We start from the raw sequence: 10,102 nt of genomic DNA, 5'->3' as shown, positions 1-10,102 counted from the left end.
AATGGTAAGGTCCTACAGAGTGTTGCTGGACAAAGAGACCTTGGAGTGCAGGTTCATAGCTCCTTGAAAGTGGAGTCGCAGGTAGATAGGATAGTGAAGAAGGCGTTTGGTATGCTTTCCTTTATTGGTCAGAGTATTGAGTACAGGAGTTGGGAGGTCGTGTTGCGGCCGTACAGGACATTGTTAGGCCACTGTTGGAATATGGCGTGCAATTCTGTTCTCCATCCTATCGGAAAGATGTTGTGAAAGTTGAAAGGGTTCAGAAAAGATTTACAAGGATGTTGCCACGGTTGGAGAATCTGAGTTACAGGGAGAGGCTGAACAGGCTGGGGCTGTTTTCCCTGGAGCATCGGAGGCTGAGGGGTAACCTTATAGAGGTTTACAAAATTATTAGGGGCATGGATAGGACAAATAGGCAAAGTCTTTTCCCTGGGGTTGGGGAGTCCAGAACTAGAGGGCATAGGTTTAGGGTGCGAGAGGAAAGATATAAAAGAGACCTAAGTGGCAACTTTTTCACGCAGAGGGTGGTACGTGTATGGAATGAGCTGCCAGAGGATGTGGTGGAGGCTGGTACAATTGCAACATTTAAGAGGCATTTGGATGGGTATATGAATAGGATGGGTTTGGAGGGATATGGGCCGGGTGGTGGCAGATGGAACTAGATTGGGTTGGGATATCTGGTCGGCATGGACGGGTCTGTTTCCATGCTGTACATCTCTATGACTCTCAGTTCCTTTTGACAACTTAAAAGTGGGTAATCTTAACTAGTACTCTTGCCTCAGAATCAGATGCTTATTTATTCACATTAACTACACTGCAGTAAGGGAATGTTGCATTGTTGAACGTGCCACAGAAGTGCAAGGAAATCTCCTGGTGCCGAGACTGTCATTTATCTTTCAACCATCACTGCCAAGACAGGCTATTATATCACAGTTGTTTGTAAGAGTTTACAGTGTGCAAATTGTCGCCAGTGTTTCCTTTTAGTGATTATCTTAGAAAGGTACTGAGGTAAGGAAAGGTGCAATGTAAATACATGTTCTTTGTTATTATTAGGGTTTGCAGATTTCCTCAACGCATTACAATCCCCAATATGTTCCATGCAAAATGCAATGTTACAGAGTTTATTAGACCACAAGAAGAAGAAAAGGATGACACTGTGCAGGTTAAAACAAAAGGGGAAGTTTGGTAAAAGCAAAGGTAAATTGATTTCTTTGAAGTTTTTGGTGCAAGTGTGTTTTAAGGTATAGCATTCTTGGCTCAAATTGAGAGGGGCATGACTAAGTGCCTGTTCCAGCATCTGATCTTATACTCGAAATTGACATTTCAGTGCAATGTTATTGGGGTGCTGCAACTGTCAGAGGTCCCAGTCTAGATTAGAGTGGTGCTGGAAAAGCACAGCAGGTCAGGCAGCATCCGAGGAGCAGGAAAATTGATGTTTCAGGCAAAAGCCCTTCATCAGGAATCCCCATCTGCCCATGCATCAATGAATTCAATACATGTCGTGACGTCAAACACTCCTTCCGCTGCCTCCGCCTCCGATCTTACTTTTTTCAAGCAGGACTCCCGCCCACCTTCCGAGGACCCTTTCACCTGCCTCCAACACTTTCCTGCTCCTCAGATGCTGACTGATCTGCTGTGCTTTTCCAGCACCGCTCTAATCTAGACTCTGATATGCAGCATCTGCAGTACTCACTTTCGCCCTGTCAGAGATCCCAATTTAAACCAAGTCTTTGTTTGGCTGCTCAGGGAACTATGTAAGATGAGACAGAACTATTTTAATAGAGCAGCAAGTTCTCACACATCCTGATTTATGTTTCCTCCTTAATGAATATGACATGATGAAATATATTCAATAAAAGAATATTTATGCATTTATGCAATGGCTTTCACCACCTTGAATACCAACTGTGTCTCAGTTGGTGATCCATTCTCCTCTGATACTAAGCTTTTTGCTCAAGTCCCACTCAGTGTTCAAGCACAAAAATATATGTGGATACTGATAAACTTCAAGATGGCATAGACAGAGTGATAGAGTGGGCAGCATCGTGCCAGACAAAACTTAATGCAGAGAAGTGTTTATTGATACATATTGATAAGAAATAATGAGGACAGGCAATATCAAACAATTCTAAAGGAATTTTTAGGACAGAGTCTTGGGATTGTATGCACACAGATCACTGATTATGGCAGTGCATACTCATTCAGGATCCTGTACTCTACGAATAGAGGTATAGAATACAAAAGCATGGAGGTTATGATGATAAAACTCTGATTCACCGTCAACCGGAGTATTTCATAATTATGAGCACTTCAGGAAAAGTGAAAGGTTAAAAAACATTGCAGTAAAGATTTATGAAAATGGTTGCAGGAATAAAGTATTTTAGTTATGTGGATAGATTGGGCAGTGATGTGTCTTGGGATATGTTAAGGTATGAAAATGTTATATTCTCCTCATTTTATCTGTTTAGTAAGAACAAAGAAGTTGGTGTGGAGGGGATTTAGGCAAAAAGCACTGGGTGATGGAGCCCGAAAGATTACAAAGGTGCAGTTGATGGAAAATGACATGAGAATGGGAGTGGAGTGGAATTTTCTGTTTGGTGAGGGAAGAGGGTATTGTATAATTGGGGTAGGACAGTTTTCAACCATATCTAAGAACATTCTGTACAAAATATCCATATACAGTGTGGGTAAACTCCAGAGCTTATCCAAAGTATAGGTAAACTCCAGAGGTAAACTGTATCATGTTGCAATAATGAACACTAACAAAAATCAACAGCTCATGCAGCCTAGAAATGGTAGCATGTGATAATATTGGAACAATGTTTGATGCACTATAACAGTCCTGCTCTGGATGCTTCAGAGAAGATTAACACAGCTTTCAAAAGTGGTTGACTATTTAAATTTCCATCTCTGCATAATGCTTGGGGATACAGGCAACCTTTCATTATTTAAGTGGAGAAAAATTGCAGAAGGCTGCAACACAAAGGGACTTTAAGGTACTAGTGCACGAAACAAAGAAAACTAGCTCACAGGGATGCCAGGTAATTTGGAAAGTCAATGGAATGTTGACTCTTATTTCAAGGGGGTTGGAGTATAAGAGTAAGGAAGATGTTGTGAAACTTGAAAGGGTTCAGAAAAGATTTCCAAAGATCTTGCCAGGGTTGGAGGGTTTGAGCTATAGGAAGAGGTTGCATAGGCTGGGGCTGTTTTCCCTGCAGCCTCAGAAGCTGAGGGGTGACCTTAGAGAGGTTTACAAAATCATGAGGGGCATGGATAGGGTAAATAGACAAAGTCTTTTCCCTGGGGTAGAGGAATCCAGAACTAGAGGGCATAGGTTTAGGGAGAGACGGGAAATATATAAAAAGAGACCCAAGGGGAAACGTTTTCATGCAGAGGGTGGTATGTGTATGGAATGAGCCGTCAGAGGAAGTGGTGGAGACTGGTACAATTGCAACATTTAAAAGGCATCTGGATGGGTATATGAATAGGAAAGGTTTGGAGGGAAATGGGCCGGGTGCTGGCATGTGGGACTAGATTGGATTGGGATATCTGGTCAGCATGGATAAGTTGGACCGATGGGTCTGTTTCTGTGCTGTACATCTCTATGATTCTATGACTTTAAATCTTACTACAACTGTACAAGATGCTGGTGAGACCACATCTGAAGTACTGTGAGTAGTTTTCATTCCCTTATTTAAGGAAAGGTATTATTTGATTGAAGGCTGATCAAAGTAGATTCACTAGGATGATTCCTTGTGTGGAGGGATTGTCTAATGAGTAAAGACTCTACTCACTGAAATTTAGAAGAGTGAGAGATTATCTAATTTGAAACATATAGGACTCTTAAAGGGCTTGACATTGTAAATGCTGATAGCATGTTTCCATTCATGGGAGAGTTTAAGGCCAAAGATCGTGGTCTCAGAATAAAAGGGTGCTGATTTAAGACAGATGAGGAAGAATATCTTCTCTCAGAGGGCTGAGAATCTTTAGGAACTCCCTGCCACAGAGAGCTATGGGGGCAGAGTCCTTGTGTATATTTAATATTAAGATACACAGGTTTTTGATCAGTAAGGGAATCAATAGATATAAGGAAAGGGCAAGAAAAAAGCTTGAGGAATGAAAGATCAGCCATGATCCTATTGAATGAAAGAACAGGCTGGAGAGGCTGAATGGTGCACTCTTGTTCCTGTTTGTTCTGATCTTTTGCCATGAATCTCATTTGTTCTTTCAGCCAAAGTAAGGACGTGGTAAGGAACAAACATTTCAAAATCATTATATCTTTTCCTCAGGTTGCTGCTGATCTCTTTTCATTTAATGAACTAACCCGGTGTATTCTTGCTATGTAGGTAACCACAGTAGCCAATTTGTACAGCAAGACCCTTTCTACAGCAAGTAAAATAAATGACCAGTTAGATTAGATTAGATTACTTATAGTGTGAAAACAGGCCCTTCGGCCCAACAAGTCCACACTGCCCCGCCGAAGCGCAACCCACCCATACCCCTACATTTACCCCTTACCTAACACTACAGGCAATTTAGCATGGCCAATTCACCTGACCTGCACATCTTTGTGACTGTGGGAGGAAACCGGAGCACCCGGAGGAAACCCACGCAGACAGTCGCCTGAGGCGGGAATTGAACCCGGGTCTCTAGCGCTGTGAGGCAGCAGTGCTAACCACTGTGCCACCGTGCCTCCCCATCAGTTAGAACTCCTCTGATTGCTGAAGAGTGTCAGTTAAAACATCTCACTGTGAATTTTTTGTTTAAAAATTCATGGGGCTCTTTTAAAAGATATGTGGTCTTAGATTATATCTCTCACATCTTAACAGCAGCCTATATGATCAATTACTGAAGTGAGGCTTGAACTCACAAATATCTGACTCATAGCAGACATTTCCTAATTAAGCATATAGCACAAAGGAGAAGCTAGATCAGTACACATGGAATAAAGGGATTAAATATTATTCTGGTAATGGATGATATGAAGGTTTTGAGAGGGAGGAAGCAAATGTAGAACATAAACACGGCCCTGGATCAACTGGACCTTTTTCTGTGTTGCATATTCTATGTAATTCAATATAAATGCAATAATATTCACAATATTAAATTCTTGATAAAAGCATTGGATTGGCTTATGTTTAAGTTCTCTTTCTGATTGCACATTTCTGTTTTCCTGTCATTTCAATCATATAAAATATTAACCTTATAGCCAGCTTTGAAGCTTCTATCCCAGCTCAGCATTAAAGGACCATTCACAGTTCCTCAGATATGAACATGATCCATGATTGTTTGCAGCAAAACCTGTACAACATTCAGTTTTGGGCTGAACACTGGTAAGTACCATTTGCATTACAAATGCATGACCGTGACCATCTTCAGCTTCAACAGCACTCAAAAACTCAACACGATCCAAAACAACGCTTGATCACCATCTCATGCGTAACCCTAAATATTCATCCCCTCCAATGCCAGTGCACAGTTGCAACAGTGTACTGCATGTTATCTACTAGGTGTCAACAGCTCACCAAGCTTCCTTTGATAGCACCTTACAAAGTTTGCAATCTCTACCAACGACTAGAATAAGGGCAGTAGATACATTGGAACCTGCAGCTTGCCCTTCAAATTGCACAGATTTAAATTTCAATTTCAATTTTATTGTCACATGTATCAGAGTTCAGAAGTACAGAGAAAACAATGTAGAAAGTCACCATTCTCTGGCGCCATCCCAGTATACATAGGACAGGATTAAAAACATAAGCAGAAATAAAAGAAACATCCAAACGAAAAGAAAATGATCAGATCATTCCCTTGCCTCACCACCAGATAAAGCAAGTTAAAAAATCCATCCCTCAGTCTGCGAGCACTCAGGGCTCTGAGTCCCAACACAGCAGCCAGAATGCCACCACCTTTGCCATCAGATACCCATGCCCAGCTGTTGCCTGGAGCAGTGCCACTGCTGTTGGAACCATGTCACCATTCCTCGATGCCATCTTGCCCCCACTGACATCGGTGTCACCGTCAGTCTGTGTTGGGCCAATCCCAGCAGTGCAGCTGTCGCTGAAGCTGCTGGGTCCAGACCTGGGCACAAACTCAACACTGGGCCTATCACGCCAAACCGCTCCCACCACAGCATCCTCACTTGGAATTATATCACCAGTCCATTTCTGTTCCCAAGTCAAAATTTTGAACGGCATTATGGGGGTAACCACAATACAAAACTGCAGGAGTTCAAGCTGATGCCTCATTACCATCTTCTCAGATATCTTAGTGATGGACAATAGGTGCTGCCTTGCCTTTCAAGAGACAGATAAAACATATCTCCCCTGAACATGACCTCACAATGGAACATTGTGTTTACTATGGTCACTAATCTCATTTCATTAGGTGTCCTCTCCCCTGCACTGTCTCCAGGTTGATAAACCCGCAACTCCACACCACTCACTTCTACCACCTTCCCAAATTCCACAAACAGGACTGTCTGGGCCAACCTATTGTCTTAGTCTGCTCCTTCCCCACAGAACTCATCTCTTCCTACATTAACTTGATTTTTTTTCCTCCCCTTGTCCAATCCCTTCCCCCTTAAATCCAAAATTTCTCTCTCAATTTACACAAGTTTCAGAATTTTTAGTTTGGGGGCTCCAGCTTCCCCCTCTTTACTACAAAGAACAAAGAACAATCCAGTACAAGAACAGACCCTTCAGCCCTTCAAGCCTGTGCTGACACATCTCGCCCTTCCATGTAAAAACTGTCTTCACTTACAGGATCCGTACCCCTCTTATTCCCTTCCTATTCATGTATTTGGACAGGTACCTCTTGAATGCTATAATTGTGTCTGCTTCCACCATTTCCTCTGGCACTCACCAATCTGTGTGTGAAAAACTAACCATGCATATCTCTTTTAAAATCCAACTCCCCTTGCACCTTAAACCCGTGTCCTCCGGTAATTGACTCCTCCACTCTGGGAAAAAGCCTTATACTTCCCACTCTATCCGTGCCATTCACAACCTTATAAACTTCTAATTGGTCACCCCTCAACCTTGTGCGTTCCAGTGACAACAAACCCAGTCTATCCAACCTTTCTTCATAGCTAAACTACCCCCATACCAGGTAACATGCTGGTAAAAAGTTATGTACCCTCCCTAAGGCATCCACATCCTTCTCATAGTGAGGTGATCAGACGGTATGCAATATTCCAAGTGTGGCCTAATTAAAGTTTTATAAGGTCACAGCATAACTTGTCTATCCTTATACTGAATGCCCCTTCCAATCAAGGCAAACATGCCATCGACTTTTTTCACTACCTTATTGACCTGAGATTCCACCTTCAGTGATCTGTGGACCTGAACACCCAGATCCCTCTGCATATCAATACTCCTAAGGGTTCTGCCATTCGTTGTATAATTTCCACCTGCACTTGACCTTCCCTTTACCCATCCATCCCCCATTAGGAAGGTCTCAGAACTCTCTAAGTTTTGTTGGAAAAAAGGCCTGAACTGTCCCCATCCTCCATGACCCTCCCCTGCCTGGTCGGGCTCGTCCTTACCCTGAACAATTTCTCTTTCAAGTCCTCTTACTGTCTTCAGGTCAAAGGGGTGGCCATTGCTGCCCTCATGGGCCCCAGTTATGTTTTCTTTTTGTGGGGTATGTGGAACGTTTCTTGTTCCAGTCCTATTTCAAACCACCACTCACAACATTTTCTCTGCCATATCGATAATATCATCGGTGCTGCTTCCCATTCTTGTCCAGAATTAGGTAAGTTAATCAATTTCACTTCTAATTTCTACTCTGCACTCACCTTCACCTGGTCCATTTTGGACTCCTCCCTTCCTTTCCTCAACATCGCTATTTCCATTTCTGAGGATGGGCAGGCCACCAATATCCACTACAAACCTGCAAACTCCCACAGTTACCTTGACTATACATCCTCACACCCTGTGTCGTGTAAATACTCTGTTCCACTCTCCCAGTTCCTCTGCCCCATCTGTTCCAGTGAAGCCAACTTTGACAAGAGAGTCTCTGAAATGTCCACATGCTTCCTCAACTGCAGATTCCCCAGTAACATAATTAACAGGACCCTCAGCTGGGTGTGACCCAACTCTCGCCCACTCTCTTCCTGCCCACAACAGTGATGGGGTCCCTCTTGTCCTCACCTACTATCCCACTAGCATCCACATTCACAGGACCATTAACCTCCATTTCTGCCACCTTTAGCAGGATGCTACCACCAGATACATATTGCCCTCACCTCCCCTGTCAGCTTTCTGCAAGGACCATTCTCTCTGGGTCCACTCTGGTCCACTTCTTCTTCATTCCCAGCACTGCCCACCCTTCCCACAGCCTCTTGGCACCTTTCCTTCAACTGCAGAAGGTGTAACAATTGGCTGCTTACTTCTTCTCTCGTCCATTTCCAAGGAGCCAAACACAACTTCCAGGTGAAAGAGTGCTTTACCTGCAATTCACACAATCTAATCTACTGCATTGCTGCTTACAATATAGTCTCCTTTACACTGGGGAAACAAAGGGTAGACAGGCTGACAGCTTCACTGGACACCTACGTTCAGTCCACTAAAAAGACCCAGACCTTCCAGTTGCCTGCCACTTCAACACACCACCCTCTTCCCTGGCCAACATCTCTGTCTCAGGCTTGCTGCAGTGCTCCATGGAAGCTCAGCACAAGCTGGAAGAACAGTATCTCATTTTCCACTTGGGGACCCTGCAGCCTTCAGGACTCACTATTGAGTTCAACAATTTTTGGGTTTTTGATGGGAGCACCCTCTCCCGTATCCTTACCCCAACCCCCACACATCAGGCTTTGTTATCACATGGCCTGCTATTAAACACAAACCATTGTTAGTCACTAACTGTCTGCATTAATAGCTATTCACCTTCCTAGCCAGATCATTATCCACTCCTTTGTCTGTCCAACTGTTCTTCTCTCTCTTTGGATTCTATCTCGACCTATTGTTTACTCCTTGCTTTCTACCCCCTAACCTATCTTCTGCATAAAAAGTACAACTTCTTCCTAGCTACCATCAATTCTGAGGAAGGGTGACTGAACCCAAATTCTCTCCACAGATACTGCCAGACCTGTTGGGCTTTTCCAGAAATTTCTGCTTTTGTTGTTCTGGATAAAATATATGCTCACTCAGTTAAGTGTAAAAGATTGCATGACACCATTTCACCAAAGGGAAAAGGAGTTGTCTCATCTATCCTGGCCAATATTTATCCCTCAACTACCAGCTACTGACAGATTATGTAGTAATTATCACTTTGCTGTTTACATTCAAATTGGCTGTTGCTTTCCCCGCCCCAGATGACAATAGTGACTGTGTTTCAACAAGAATTTAATTGCCTGTAAAGCACTTTGAAATATCCTGAAGCCCTGAAAGGCACTTTATAAATACAAGTTATTATTTCTCAACAAATGCTGATTGGTTGAAGTCAGCTGCCAAGATTTTAAAAACATCTCTTAACCTGCATTTAATTAGTGTTCTTCCATTTCAGTACTGATTTACCACAACACATGATCAGACTCGTGATTGATATTCTGTTCTGGATCAGTGGTGCTGGAAGAGCACAGCAATTCAGGCAGCATCCAATGAGCAGCAAAACCGACGTTTCGGGCAAAAGCCCTTCATCAGGAATAAGCGTGGAGAGATAAGCTAGAGGAGGGTGGGGGTGGGGATAAAGTAGCATAGAGTACAATAGGTGAGTGGGGGAGGAGATGAAGGTGATAGGTCAGGGAGGAGAGGGTGGAGTGGATAGGTGGACTCCAGCTCAACACTGTCCCCTTGTCTTGTCCGGACTTGTCCGACCTGCCCAGTTCCTTTTCCACCTATCCACTCCACCCTCTCCTCCCTGACCTATCACCTTCATCCCCTCCCCCACTCACCTATTGTACTCTATGCTACTTTCTCCCCACCCCCACCCTCCTCTAGCTTATCTCTCCACGCTTCAGGCTCTCTGCCTTTATTCCTGATGAAGGGCTTTTGCCCGAAACGTCGATTTTGCCTGCTCCTTGGATGCTGCCTGAACTGCTGTGCTCTTCCAGCACCACTAATCCAGAATCTGGTTTCCAGCATCTGCAGTCATTGTTTTTACC

This window comes from Chiloscyllium plagiosum, chromosome 17 (genome assembly GCF_004010195.1).
Source record: "Chiloscyllium plagiosum isolate BGI_BamShark_2017 chromosome 17, ASM401019v2, whole genome shotgun sequence".
NCBI lineage: Eukaryota > Metazoa > Chordata > Chondrichthyes > Orectolobiformes > Hemiscylliidae > Chiloscyllium > Chiloscyllium plagiosum.
The sequence above is the reverse complement of the archived record's forward strand: the minus strand, read 5'-3'. Positions refer to the sequence as shown.